Below are 16139 nucleotides of genomic sequence, written 5' to 3'. Positions count from 1 at the left end.
GTAATTGCTATTATCTGTCCTGATTTAAGACAGTCTGCTATAATAAGCATGCAGCCCCTGTTGTCGTTGTTGTCCTGTCCTGTCAGAAGTTTAGGGTGATTAAAGCGGTGCTTAGGGCAAGGAATAGAATAAGAATAAATGTGATAATGTTGATTTCTCTTCTCAGGGCTTGTTCCACATTCTAGAGATTGGAAGTCAAGTAGCTCTTCAGAGAAGGACTTGGGAATGTCGGTTGATAAGAAGTTCAGCTTAACCTCAAAATGTGCACGTTCACCCAGAAAGTCAACAATATGAGAGCAAATGGACTTCAGTTGTACCGGGGAGGCTTAGATTAGTATTAGGAAAATTTTTTTCACTGAAAGGGTCACTGGACACTGGAACAAGCTGCCCAGGGGAATGGTGGAGTCAGCATCCCTGGAGATGTTTAAAAAACATTTGGATTAAGTGCTTAGGGACATGGTCTAGCAGTTGTGTATAGGGAAATGCTAGGTTATGGTTTGACTTGATGATCTTAAGGTCATTTCTAACCAGGCAATTCTGCTTCTGTGATTCTGTGAGCCTATATGCTGACTGCATAAAAAGAAGTGTGACCAATAGGTTGAGGGAAGTGATTCTCCCACTCTATTCTGCTTTCATGAGACCTCCCCTGGAACACTGTGTTCACCTCTGCAGCTCCCAAGAGAAGGACATGGACCTATTGGAGAAAGTCCAGAGGAGGACCACAAAGATGATTAGAGGTTTGGAGCACTTTACCTATGAAAACAAGCTGAGAAAGTTGGGATTGCATAGTCTGAAAGAGAAGGCTCCAGGGAGACCTTAAAGGAGCCTTCCAGTAACCAGTGGGCGGGCCTAAAAAAAAGATGGAGAAGGGCTTTTTACAAGGACATGTAGATAGGACAAGGAATAATGACTTTAAACAGAAAGAGTATATTTAGATTACATATTATGGAGAAGTTCTCACTGTGAAGGTGGTGAGGTACTGGAACAGGTTACTCAGCAAAGGTATGGATACTCCATCCCTGGAAGTATTTGAAGCCAGGTTTGTTTTTCTTCCCCCAATAATAACAGCTATTTAAGGTCACAGACTCATATGATTGATTTGACATACTCAATATTTGTTTTAGCAGCTCTTTGTTTTGCATCTCTTCAGTATAAAATTTTACATACATTCATACCACTCAATATAACAAATATTCTACCTAATTTATTCTTACAATACTCTAATATAAAAGGAAAGAAATGTAGGTGTTTACCAATATTCAGATGAATGTGTAACAGCTAATGTTAACTGCTTTAGGAAAAAGCCCAGTTTCTCCTTGAATCAGAGAAATTCAGAGGAAAAGTATAACTAAATTTGTTTGCTGTGTACATCTAAATATATTTTATATTGTAAAGTATTTTTTGGATTTTGGCCCCTGTCATTTTTCATTACATGTATCCTCAGCCCATGACAAATAAAGTCATGTGATACATAAAAATATGTCATAAGAATCAAGTTTATTTCCTTTCATATGCAACTTAGAATGTCAGTGAGAAGAATATTTACCAATATTTCAACATTAAAGAAGTTTTGAGTCCTGTTACCTCAAAAAAAAAAAAAAAAGCCTATTAAATATTGATAGACCTTCAACTATTAGAGGTTTTATCTCAATGCTTTTACTACCACTGAGTTGTCTAGGACTTTCATGGGACTATGTAAGTAGGTACCATTTAGTCTGAAAAATTACATTAGAATTTGTCCTCAAAAGAGTATCAGAACCTCCAGAGCCTATTTCTGATTTATTTTCCAAGAAAGCCACTCTGAAGTACATGGACATTTGTACATTATCTCACTGCTGAAACATGAACCACATTTCCTCATTCCTTCTTTGTTTCTTCAGACATTTTTTTCTCCATGAATTATTGCTTGAAATCTTCCTGGTGCCTCGTGATGTTTTTTTTTTTTCCTCTTGAACTCATATATTTCACTTATCCTAGGCTAATACTTAGGATGGTCTTAGCAGTTCTAATCAAAAAAAAAAAAAAAAAAAAAAAAAAAGAAGAAGAAGAAGTGGTATCATACTGCAATATTACAGACTTCAAATAATTACCCAGGACATACCAGAGCTTGTATTACCTATCATGGCATGGTATATGATTCAGTGCAAGTCAGGATATCTAGCTTCAAAAATTCCATATTCCATTCATTCCATATATCTGACAGAGGGGAGGTGTGTTTATTTTTAAATTTGCTCTGATGTGCAAATTTATGGGATAATATTTTAAGCAGTAATAAAGAAATGTCACAACTCACTGAATGTAGGGAAGCTCTATCAATTTGTTAAAGGAGCTGTATTTTATGTATATTCAGATTTTTAAGGCAGAGTTAAGTTACAGAGTCTGAATAACTTTCTAGAATAAAGACTGACAGTCACAAACCTTTGACTTCAGTTGCTGCTAAAGAATTATCTTTGGCTGAAGAAAATAACCAATACCCCACTGGACCATCTAGTAATTGTGGACATGATGGTAGCTAGCATAGAAACATTACAGTAAGATATAGATTTGAATTTGGTTTTCATATATTTTTTTAATTTTTTTTTCCCAGGAGAGGTTTGAGAGTGTTGAAGTGGTGGTTTCATTGCATTGGAAGACACACTAAAGTGATCACAAATATTTTATCATATTTTAGAGATGTTGTCCAGTAGCAATATCCTCACAAAGTACAGTATTTAGGGCACTTATTATGATCTTCTGCTATGCCATGGGTTTTGTTGTTGTGGTTCTTGTTGTGGTGCTTTTGGTTTTTTGGGGGGTTCTTGGGTTTTTGTTTTTGGTTTTTTTCGTTTGTTTGTTTTGTTTTGTTTTGTTTCTTTAGTGTCTTTCTAATGCTTTTATGTTTTTCCTCCTGCTGTACATTTCTATGATCATTAGTAAGCAACGTGTTAAAAATGCACTCATTTTGCAGCACTGAACTATGCTTTTAGCCAGCATTGTTCATCTTTATGAGGCACATAGTGTTCTCCACAAATAAATTTGAATACATGAAGAAAAATTGCACTACTTCAATTCTGTAAAAAATAAAACATAAATGTTTTAATGGTGTGACTGATCATAGAATCATGGAATATTAGAATGGTTTACATTGGAAGGGACGTTAGAGATAGTCTATTTTGAATGCTATAATGGGTCACAGAGTAACAAAACGGATTTACCTTTTCCTGTTCTGCTTGGAATGTCTGAAATTGAATCCTGTTTCTTAATGCCAGAAGAGTATGTATTTCACAGGGAAACAATGAATCCATTTCATGCCATCGTCTTAAAAATGTCTGGTTTTAAGATTGCAGTTCCAACAGTGAACAGAATTAATACCCAATTCTCTTCATGTTTATCTGAAGAGCAATAAAGGCCATCATGTTCTGATAACTATAATTCAGGAAATGGAATTACACATGTAGAAAAGGCAAATCTAAAATTTGTATTCCAGTGGAGTGAAAATTTCCAAAAATAATGACATGTATGTCTTTCAGAACAGCTAATCATGTGACAGAGAAAGTCATAAGATAGTGATTGACAGCAGACAGCTGAAATGTCACATCCCACATTTCTGAAGAGGGAGAATAAAAAGTCCTACTTGTAATCTACTCTGATATTATATATATGTATATGTATATATATATATTCAATGTTTGATTTTGCCATGAAAAATTTTGGAATTTCATATGAAAGGAAAATTAATTTTTTCTTTATCATTCCCTTCCCACTCAGTTCTCTTCTCCATAGTTACTGAAGTAACTAAATTAAAGCTCTTAATTGCCTCAAAATTAAGTCATAAGAGGTATATGCCACTGTCAGAAATTAAAATTATAAGTGTTATCAATCACAGAAACACAGAATGTTAGGGGTTGGAAGGGACTTTGAAAGATCATCTAGTCCAATCCCCTCCTGCCAGAGGAGGATCACCTACACCTGATCACACAGGAATGCATCCAGGTAGGTCTTGAATATCTCCAGAGAAGGAGACTCCACAAGCCCCCTCAGCAGCCTGCTTCAGTGTTCTGTCACCCTCACACTGAAAATATTATTCCTCACGTTTACATGGAACTTCCTATGCCTCAGCTTCCACCCATGTCCTATCATTGGGCATCACTGAGAGGTGCCTGACTCCATCATCTTGGCGCTCACTCTTCACATATTTATAAACATTAATGAGGTCACCTCTTAGTCTTCTCTTCTCCAAGCTAAAGAGACCCAGCTCCCTTAGTCTTTCCTCATAAGGGAGATGTTCCACTCCTCTAACCATTTTTGTGGCTCTGCACTGGACTCTTTCAAGCAGTTCCCTGTCCTTCCTGAATTGAGGAGCCCAGAACTGGACTCAGTATTCCAGATGCAGCCTCACTAGGGCAGAATAGAGGGGAAAGAGAACCTCTCTTGATCTACTAACCACACCCTTTCTAATACACCCCAGAATGGCATTGACCTGCTTGTCCATAAGAGCACATTGCTAGCTCATGGTCAACCTTCCATCCACTAGACCCACCAGGTCCTTTTCCCCTCCACTGCTCTCTAACAGGTCGGTCCACAACTTATACTGATACATGGAGTTGTTCTTTCCCAGGTGCAAGACTCTATACTTGCCCTTGTTGAATTTCATTAAATTTCTCCCTGCCCATATCTCCAGCCTAAGTCTCACTGAATTGCAGCACAACCTTCCAGTGTGTCAGCCACTCCATCCAGTTTTGTCATCAACAAACCTGATGACAGTGTTCTCTGTTCCCTCATCCAGATTATTCATGAATATATTGAATAACACTCTTCCCAGTACTGACCTGTGAGGGACTCCACTACTTACAGGCCTCCGACTAGACTCTGTCCAATTCACCACAATTCTTCTTTCCTTTAACCAGTTCACAATCCACCTCACTACTTGACCATCTGTTGTGGAGAGGGGGAAATAGGGATGGAGAATGGTGATTATTAATTATGAATTATGAAAATATGAGTTATTAAAATATTGTTTATTATTATTAATATTCGATTAATTACTCTATATATATTGATTCAGATGCACGGTTGTAATAATATAGAACATAACTGGTTTAGTATTTACAATCATACCCAATTATAATATTTACAGTCAATTTCTAATTAAGGGAATGAAAGGGTGCAGTTCTGCCACTTGTCCACTAGATGGAGACTCGACAAGGCACTCGTGGCTGCTAGCTAGGCACAGAGATATTTACAATGTTGTCCCGTGGCAGGTTGAGATGGAAATATCACGCGGCTATGCGCGGGCGCTTTGAATAGAATGTTACTAAATATTATACACATGAAAGATGCATGCAGCGAGACAAATTGCCGGATCACGCGGGCTCGCTGGGTATCTGCTTCTGCCCGAGTTTGGCCCCGTTCGGGTGGCGCTTTCTTTCTCTCTCCCGGCTCTTGGGGGGGGAGCAAGGTTGGCTTTCAGAAGGGCAGTTCACTTCTTTGTCCTCCCGCGGTCTGCGGGGAGGGGCTGGCTCCCTGACCGAAGGATCGGCTCAGGGAGGGGCCAGGTTCTTTCAGTGGTCAGCCCTATGATCAAGGGCGGTTTTCCTGTAGGCAGGTCTCCGGTGGGGGGGTGCGGTGACGCGATGCTTCCCCCCCTCGGCTCGGCTCAAGGTGAGCTGATTGCCGCTTCTCTCGGCGACTGCTTCCATTGAAATTATAATGGTACAGTCATTGCCTTGACTTCATTGGAGAGGCTAATCTTTTGCCCTCTCTTTTCCCTCGGGGAAACCCCGGGTGTTTCACCCTGATACGGGCTGTGGAGTGGCTACAGGGGGCGTCTCCCTCTCTCTCCCATAAGTGGCGGGCCACGCAAGATGCGTTTCTGCTTATGGCTGCTTGTGGCTATTTAATTAGCTCACAGCAAATGTGGACTGCCGGTCATGGGCTAGTCCTTCCACTTTTGGGCAACGGCTTACCCTCGGGGCTTCCCTCAGTCCCTTTCGACTGGGTCTATGGCGCTTTTGGCGACGGGATCATCCTTTGTTGTTCCTCGTTGCACACTCCGTGGGCTGGCTTCCATATTCGCAGAGGCTTCCAAGTGTGCTTGCGTGTGGGACAGCTCAGCTTATGCAATCGCAAGTTGCATGATGGGTGAAAGCAAAAGGAGAGAGCAATGTGGCACCAAATGGAGCAATACTTATAGACACTCGAGGCTTGACTTAGCCAATGGGCACACTTGCCAACAACCTGCTTCCACCTATAGAAAGGTGAAGCTAGAATTATGCCCTTAGATGGACAGAGCATAGGCATCCCATTGAGATGGGTACCTGCAGTTGTTTGCCCCTTAGGAGACAGGCTGGCAACTGAGACTTTTGTCTTCCCCTCCTGAAAGGAGGGTGGAAGGGGGGACTTCCCAGAACATGTTGGGACAAGTTAGCTGGTATCTGGGGGCATAATTCTGGGCATGTGATGCCTTCACAACACCATCCAGACCACGCTTCCTTGGTTTAGCTTCAAGGATGCTGTGGGACATGCTGTGGGACATACTGTGGGACATGCTGTGGGACATGTATTCCAGGTTTTACTATGCACAAATACTTTACCTGAATTAAGTAAATAGGAAGGTTATTCTTAACAGAGATAATGTTGTTAGCAGAGAAAATGTTATTGACCTTAAGTCAACAATATTGCTCTGGTTGGTGTCAGTGGTTTCACATGCATTGCCCAAGTCATAATGAGACATTATACAACCAGAACAGTCAGACATTGTAATAATCTCCCAAGAGAAGTAACGGATTCCCCTACATGGATTTCAAAGCTTGGCTTGACAAGGTGCTGAGCCATCTCAATTTATCTGTGCTATCACCTAGAAAGGTTGGACCAGATGAACCTGATGGAGCCACCCCAGAGGAGGGCCATGAGAATGATAAGGGAATTGGAGCACCTGTGCTATAAGCGCAGGCTGAGAGAACTGGAGTTGTTCAGCCTGGAGAAGAGAAGGCTCCAGGGAGACCTAATAGCAGCCTTCCAGTACATGAAAGAGGTCTGCAAGAAGGATAGATCGGATGTTAGGAACAAGTTCTTTTACTATGAGGGGTAGAACACTGTAACAGGTTGCCCAGGGAGTTAGTTGAGGCCCCTTTGGAGATACTCAAGGTGAGACTTTTTGAGGCCCTGGGCAACCTGGTCTAGTTGGAGTGTCCCTGCTGACTGTGGGGAGGTCGGACTGGATGACCTTTGGAGGTCCCTTCTGGCCGGGACCATTCTACAATTCTACGATTCTGTGATTCTATTCTTGGCGTCCTTTCCAGACTTGCATTCTGCAATTCTATTATTACAGTGGAAATCAGTTTTGTCTCTCTTCCTACGTAAGGAAGAACAACTCAAGCCTGTCAGTAGTGCACTGTCGATGGAAGACAACTAACTTTTTCCGTCATTCGCATGCAGTGTGTATGGAAGTTCTCCAAACTAATAGTTTTTCAGAAAGCATTGAAGGAACTGTGAGTATTCCTATATTAAAAAAGTCATCAAGATAAGTGCAAAGAAATTTGAAAGAGGGAAAGATATATTTGTATATTTTACTAGTAAAGCTTTTTTTGAAAGCTATTCTTCAGTGAAAATATGCTAGAGACACAACTGAGTCTTCTGTCATCAGAATTGATATGCACCTTTTTGTATATTTTTATTACATTTTATATTTTTTATTATTTTTATTATATTTTATATTTATTTTATGTATGTTCCTTTTGTTTCTTTTCCATAACTTAACAATAATATTTCCAAACTTGAAATGGCATGGAAATTGATATAACTGTAATGCAAGGACAATTCATTTATTGAGTTAAATACAAATAATCCTATTTTCATAGAATCATTAAAGTTGGAAAATAACTTTGAAATGTCAAGACCAACCATAACCCAATCACTATGACCACTATACTATTTCCTGAAGTGCCACATCTACAGGATTCTTAAACACCTCCATGTTTGTGCCTGGCTGTCCAGACAGTTTTTAATTCAATAAAGACTACACCTGTCTATGCCATGGACTGCAAGATTCTTGAGGAAAATTCTGTGGGAAACAGTGCAAAGGCTTTTGTATTTATTGAGTTTCTCATGGACTCCTACTGTCCTCTGATTGAAAATACTGGAAAATATCCTGAAATTTTACAGTAGGAAGACCAATTCCACACTAGGAAACATATACTAAAGTATGTCACTAAAAAATAAAATAAAAGAAAAGTACAGATGGAAAAAGAAAAGTACAGGTGAAAACACATTCTGTATTTTGTAGGAAAACTTTGACTGGGTATTTCTTCCTTTTCAGTGACTGGGTATTTTTTCCTTTTCAGTTAAATCCTGTGTCATTTTTACATTTTTATTTTGCCAAATGTAGAAGTTTCATCTAAACCTGAGGAAATTGCCCTTTCCTTATTTTTTTGCCTTAACTCTTCAATCCATTTTTTTTTCTCTCAGCTTTGTAATCTCCTTGAATAAAAGCACAGCATGTATTCCAATGCTTCTACTTTTCATACTATTGTTAAAGCTGTAATTAAGGCAATTCTGATAAAATTATGTAGAAATGGAAAAGTCATTGCATAATATGGCCAAGGTTATCTCTAACCTAAGATAAATTTAGCACTCTGTCTTTACCTGTAATTAAAAACAATGCCTAAAACTAGCGAAAGATAATAATGGAATTGCTATCAACTTCTCCAGAAAGTTTTCAATTGTGTTGTTTGATACACATTATATGAATGTGTACATATTTTTCCTATGAGTTGTTTTCTTTTTCTGTTTTTTTTCAGGATGACAATTCAGATTGGCTATAATTTGATTTAAAAATCAAATGCTACAGGCTTTGTGATTTTTTTTTCTTCAGTAAATATTTATGAAGTATCTCTTTAATTGTCTCCCTGGAATGCAACAGGCTAACCCAAAATTAAGTGACAACTCCAATGTCTGTGCAATTATTTCTATTGAATCTCATCTACTCTAATTCTGAAGTTTTCTGAACCAGTTTATAATGACTTTTATTATTATTAGGGTTTATTAAACATTAGTTGTCATTAGTAGTAGGTATCAGTTTTTAGCAAAGTCTCTTTTCTAGCAGATGTCTAAATGCTTGTAGGTATTCACATGTTAAAGTAAAGCCTTGCTGTTTTTTTCTCTTTGATTTTAAGACAGTAAATATTCTTACAGTTTAGTAGTAATACTGACATTCTATCATGATGCCTCAATCATCTGACAGAGGCCTTTATCAAAGAAATTTAAGTAACAAAAACGGTTTTTGCCTCCATTTTCAACAGTAAGGCAAGACGACTTCAGGATAACTGGCCTCCTGAGCTGGTTGATGAGGTCAAGGAGCAGTGTTGTACTCCTGAAATCCATGTGGAATTAGTTTGAGACTTGTTGAGTCACTTGGATATTCGCAAGTCCATGGGACCTGATGGGATTCATCCTAGGGTGCTGAAAGAGCTGGCAGATGAGCTGGCCAAGCCTCTCTCCATCATTTTCCACCAGTCCTGGCTCACTGGAGAGGTTCCAGAAGACTGGAAACTGGCCAGTGTGACACCCATCCACAAGAAGGGACGGACAGAAGAACCTGGGAACTACAGGCCTGTCAGCCTGACCTCAGTGCCAGGGAAAATCATGGAGCAGATTGTCTTGGGGGCAATCACTGCGCACCTGAAGGATGGCCAAGGAATCAGGCCCAGCCAGCATGGATTTAGGAAGGGCAGGTCCTGCCTCACCAACCTGATCTCCTTCTATGATCAGGTGACCAGCCTGGTGGACGTAGGAAAGGCTGTTGATGTAGTCTACCTGGACTTCAGCAAGGCCTTTGACACTGTCCCCCACAGCAAACTCCTGGCCAAGCTGTCAGCCTGTGGCTTGGACAGCAGCACTCTGCACTGGGTTAGGAACTGGCTGGAGGGCCGAGCCCAGAGAGTGGTGGTGAATGGTGCCACATCCAGCTGGCAGCCTGTCACTAGTGGTGTCCCCCAGGGATCAGTGCTGGGCCCCATCCTGTTCAATATCTTTATTGATGATCTGGATGAGGGGATTGAGTCCATCATCAGTAAATTTGCAGATGACACCAAGCTGGGAGCAGGTGTTGATCTGTTAGAAGGTAGAAGGGCTCTGCAGAGGGACCTTGGCAGGCTGGACAGATGGGCAGAGTCCAACAGGACGGCATTCAACAAGTCCAAGTGCCGGGTGCTGCACTTTGGCCACAACAACCCCATGTAGAGCTACAGGCTGGGGTCAGAGTGGCTGGAGAGCAGCCAGGTGGAAAGGGATCTGGGGGTACTGGTTGACAGGAACATGAGCCAGCAGTGTGCGCAGGTGGCCAAGAGAGCCAATGGCATCCTGGCCTGCATCAGGAATAGTGAGGCCAGCAGGAGCAGGAGGTCATTGTACCCCTGTACACAGCACTGGTTAGGCCACACCTTGAGTACTGTGTCCAGTTCTGGGCCCCTCAGTTTAGGAAAGATGTTGAGTTGCTGGAGCATGTCCAGAGAAGGGCAACGAGGCTGGTGAGAGGCCTTGAGCACAAGCCCTATGAGGAGAGGCTGAGGGAGCTGGGACTGTTTAGCCTGGAGAAGAGGAGGCTCAGGGGAGACCTCATTGCTGTCTACAACTACCTGAAGGGAGTTTGTAGCCAGGAGGGGGTTGGTCTCTTCTCTCAGGCAACCAGCACCAGAACAAGAGGACACAGTCTCAAGCTGCGCCAGGGGAGGTTTAGGCTGGAGGTGAGGAGAAAGTTCTTCACAGAGAGAGTGGTTGGCCATTGGAATGTGCTGCCCAGGGAGGTGGTGGAGTCACCATCCCTGGAGGTGTTCAAGAGGGGATTGGACGTGGCACTTGGTGCCATGGTTTAGATAGTCATGAGGTTTAGGGTGACAGGTTGGACTCGATGATCTTTGAGGTCTCTTCCAGCCTTCTTGATTCTATGATTCTATGATTCTATATAGTTCTCACAGATAATGAAGAAAAAAAAAGACTTATCGAGGAATAAAATTATTGATGAATAAAACATTCAGAGACTGATTTTTTTGCAGATTCACCCACAGATACCACAGAGCAGCAGTCATTGTGTTAGAAACAGCATTGATTTTGTCGTTGCTAATGTTTCATTTGACACAATATCTTACATTTGTATTGGAGGCTATCCCAAAGTGCCATCAAAAGATCAACTAAGGAATTCTTTTACAGGAATTCTTTTTGTGTAACTCTCAGAGCTGACTGGAACAACTCCCAAGCCAGAACTATTTTTTTCCGCTACTGCAGGGCACTGCTTAATCATCCAGCAGCACACATGCCTGCTGTAAGTGGGACATTTTAACCTTCCAGCAATTTCACTGATACAGATCACTTATCTACCAACTTCAATTTTCATTTCAAATTTCTGCCCTCCACTTGTGTCTTCCACACTGTGAAAGCCTTTTGACCATTACTTTTAATACTGTAAGTACACTTTGGGTATTCCCCAGGCTTTGAAAAATAAAATAAAAAAGTGAAAGCAAATGGCCAGTAAGCAGTTCTGCTAAGACAGTGAAAATTAATTGCCTTTTGAACAGATTGACCTGAGTAGTGGTACTAGTGATCACTAGCGGGTGCAAAATGTTGATGTATTTATCTTTTCATGTATTTAAGTGTATTTAAAATCTCAACCTCAGAACACTTGGGTGAAAACTCCGTCTGTCTCAAATTTTGGCATAGAGTTAGAGCTCAATACTGGAGCTTCCTTGTTTGCTTTAGTTTTCTGTTTGTTTGGGTTTTTCTCTTTTACTATTTGCACAGATGTTCTATAGAAAATTATTATATTATTGCAGCCAACTCAATTTTGTTAGTTTTCAGCATCAAGCTGAAGACAATCTTTTTCCACCATAGTGCTTCAATATAACTGCATACAATAATATTTTTAAGTGTTTCACTGCCCCCCACCCCCTTCTCAAACAGTTACAGATTTTAGAAGGGAGATTTTTTACACAGTGTGGTACTTTTGCTCAAAAAAGTTTATAATACATATCTTTTTGTTGCTGAAATTTATTATTTATTAGAATAGAAAAGATAAGTATTTAACAAAAATTGTCTCACTCAGATGACTGGTGGGGTTTTTTTATTTTTTTTTAAATTGCCTGATCACAGGTCCCATTAAAACAGTGAACTACTGACCTGTAGACATTTTCTAAGTCCCTGTTTTCTTCCTTGTTCGCTCTGCTAGTTATGTGACAACTGCTTTCCTAATTTAATGCAGATTTTGTTCCAATTTTAAGAGTTCATTATAACTTCAGATGCATCAGTGGAAACAAAAAAATATACTGACTTAAATTTGGATCTCTGAAAGTTAATCTGCCATCAAATTATTTCTGGTGTTGGAACAGAGAAATTAAAAAAAAAAAACACAGTAATTAATTAATATGATCAAAGTTAAATTCATTCTATCCTGAAAGTTGTTTCAGGAGATGATTGCTGCATACAGAGTTACTGTCTAAAGAAGACAGTATATTTAAATTTTGACATATGAATTATGTTTATAAACTGGAAAAAACCAAGCAACAAAACTATAGAAAATTCAGCAGGAAACTACAACTGAATATAGCCTTGCTTTTATGAGGAACTGAAAGCAAAATAATAACAATAATAACAACAACAACTACTACTACTACTACTACCACCACTACTATTAGTAATAGTATTAGATCATAATTTTCAGGAATTTAAAAATATATAATTTTATAAAGAATGGGAAATAAATGTTTTGCCATATGATTTGATTATGTTATATATTTCAAAAAATGTTTTTGGTTCATTTTAAACTAAAATATCTTTGAATTTTTAACTAAACTCAAGAGACAAGTCAGGTTACATAAAATAATGACTACTTCTACTTTGATCATCAGTGTTATATTTTCTGAAGGTAGGTTTGAATTTTCCATCATTTCCCATACTGTAAATATTAAAAATATTTCATGGAGAAAAACATTACTTATTTTATAACTCTAACATAATTAAGTATAATATTCATTTATATTCTCTGTTTTGATTTCTGTTAATCTTCTTTTTAGGTATCAGTTTTGAAACAGTCACTGTCATCTTAAAAATTATTGTGCATCACTATTATGCAATCAAAATTTTGATCAAAATAAATCTATTTTTCCATTTCTTGGAGGTTTCTCTTGTTGTACAGGTACTGAAGAACAACAAGTAATTATTCATAGCCTTGAATAGGAAACAGATAAAGAGGTTGATGAAAGTACATACTGATCAGGTAAATGCATAGGTTCTAGATGTAGCAATTTAGTCGATGGCAACACAACATTTTTCATTACTCTGGAATCAGTATTTTCATCTTAAACAGTGAAAATCTTTTTTCAGTGACTTCAGGAAAAGTAAAGGTCTGTGATGAATTAACCAATAAATGGGTAGATATACCTGACAACAGTAATCCATCCCTTCATTTCCTCAGGGAGAGATCCCTACTTTGCAAGTCAGTAGTTCAAGTTCACACTGCTACACAATACAGACGCATTGTTTTTTTAAAACAGATAATTCTTTATTCTTTCAAACCATACTTGCAGGCTGCTTTGCTCTAGAGAAGACCTTGGGTTCTGTAATCTAGTTGGAGGAAATGAATTAAAATCTCTTAGATTTGAAGTGCCTCAGATGGTCTACTATAATTTTTAATGTATGTTTTTTGATAAATTAATGACTTTTTGCACTAAATCTACATTGCTAAATAAAACAGACCAGAAAATGGTCTTGTGCACTACAGCCTCGTCATCTATAGGTTTAATTATTGATTACATTTCAGACTTGTCATGGTTATTAATACAAATGATGAAATATTATTTTTTTATTAATATAAAAATTATTTACATCTTACCAACAGTGTGTATATATGCAGTATCTAGTGTATAGTTTTGGATAAGTTCTGCATAAACTGGTACAGTTTAGCAATTTTGAACCAAATTAGAAAAATACAAAATGGTTATTCAGTAAGAGAACTAGGGTACAATCTGCTGTTTGTCCACCAGAGGATGATTGGTTAGGCATCTGGTGACTGAATACAACGATGAGGCTAGGTGTCAAGCACGTACAACTAAAGGAACTTTTGAAAGAGACTTGATCCAATTTTTACTCACAAATTATAACTCTGGGCATTACCAGGAGCTGCTGCTTTATAATCCACAGGTTACAATACCATGCAAGCTAAAGCAGGGCAGTTTTAAATGGAACCAAACTGGTGTTAAACATGTGAACACTGAAAAGATAGAGTGTCGCTGGTGAGGGTGCGTTGCTAAGCTTGTTGCTAACCTGGTCGTTGCCTAGGCTGGTTGCTGCCAAGCCCTTGGCAGGGCCATGGCTGGCTCCCAGGGGCGGTCTCTTTCGGATGTGGTAGAGGCAGCTTTCTCCCATTTCTGCAGGGTGTGGGGTGGACTCTGCAGGGGTGTGCTGTAGGCTGGTTTACCTGGAAGAGGGTCTTGGGCAATTCCCTCAGTGCTGGCAGTGCTGCGGTGTTTGCAGGACACTGGATGTCTGGAACACTCACAGGTGATCCTGACAAGGCACAGGCTGTGCTCTGGGTCACCGTGGACTTGGCTTAAAGGGCTGTGGAATGGTGGGTGGCAGCTCCCTTCTCCTGCGACTTAGCAGCTGACACAGGAGCAGCTGGATGTGCTTCTAGCTTTGTGAGGGCTCCTCCCAGGGCTTCTGCAGGCAAAGGCAGAACATATACATGGAGCAAGAGCAAAAGAGTGCAAAAGAGGAAGTTGTTTACAATTCGGGTAATATTTATAATTTGTTCGAGACTTGGATTTAGCCAATAGTCAAACTTGGTCAACACCATTAGCCTATGACAGAGCATACAGCCAGAACATGTCTGTACTTGGAAGAAGCACAAGCATAGCACAAGCATCCCATAAAGCGGGTACATGGTCTTGTTTACCCCAAACAAGGCAGGTTGGGTTTTTTACACCAACACGTTGATGCCTGGCCCTTTGTTTTCTCAGCTCTGGGCTGAGTACCCACTCCAGAAGGGAGGGGAAAAGGGGTTTGAGCAAAACATGTAGGAACATGTTTTGGCAATATTTGGGGCATAATTCTGGACCTAATGCATCCTTTACCACAAGACTCCATTCTAAAAAGAAAAAAAAAAATAAAAATTACGCAATATTGTAAGATTTCCAGACTCCGACCTCACTAAGTGCCTCATCCAGTCTTTTTTTAAACACCTCCAGGGATGCCAACTCCCCCAACTCCCTGGGCAGCCCATTCCAATGGCCAATCACTCTTTCTGTAAAGAACTTCTTTCTAAGATCAAGCCTGAACTTCCTCTTGTACAGCTTGAGACTGTGTTTTTTTGTTCTGTTGCTGGTTGCCTGGGAGAAGAGACCAACCCCCCACCTGGCTACAACCACCCTTCAGGTAATTGTAGACAGCAATAAGGTCTCCTCTGAGCCTCCTCTTCTCCAGGCTAAACAACCCCAGCTCCCTTATCTGCACAATTTGAGATTCCTTACTGTATCCTATGGTATCCTACCTGCTTAAAAGAGCGGAAGTGTCTTATAGTTACTGTACCACACATACTCTAAGTGTTTTTCACTCTGTAAGGTAATATCACTAGATGACCACTTCTAGGTCTTTATTTAGTTCAGATAAGTCAACTGCAAGGCAGAAACACCGTACAGTGATAACTGCTGTTATTCAGTAACTACCCAAAGTTAGTGTATTCAATGTGACTACAAAAAAAAAAACCAAAAAAAAAACAACTATAAATCCAGTGTCAGGATTTTATTTTTCTTATGCATGAAGACAGCTTCCAAATTTTAAGACTCATCTTCTTTGCATTCTGCTCTTTGAATGAGATCTCACAAATAGTATAAATCACAAATTTCTGAAGTACATATTGATATTTCTATTACAAACCATATTATTACATTTCTTATTCTGGGAGCTGTGATAAAAAGTAATAAACCAAATTAAAAGTGATAACGTGAAATTTTCAAAAGTATTGGTATTTTTCTGTTTATTATTAGCTGGCGATATAGGAGCACGTATTATTAGGTAAAATCAGAAGTTTTAACCTATTGTTGCTCTAAGAGATAGATCAACAAAGTATAACAGAGGACAAACAAAGAATTATGAAAACCACAATTAGTGGTAAA

The sequence above is a fragment of the Indicator indicator genome, chromosome 1 (genome assembly GCF_027791375.1).
Source record: "Indicator indicator isolate 239-I01 chromosome 1, UM_Iind_1.1, whole genome shotgun sequence".
NCBI classification, from domain to species: Eukaryota; Metazoa; Chordata; class Aves; order Piciformes; family Indicatoridae; genus Indicator; species Indicator indicator.
Note: the sequence above shows the minus strand (reverse complement) of the source record.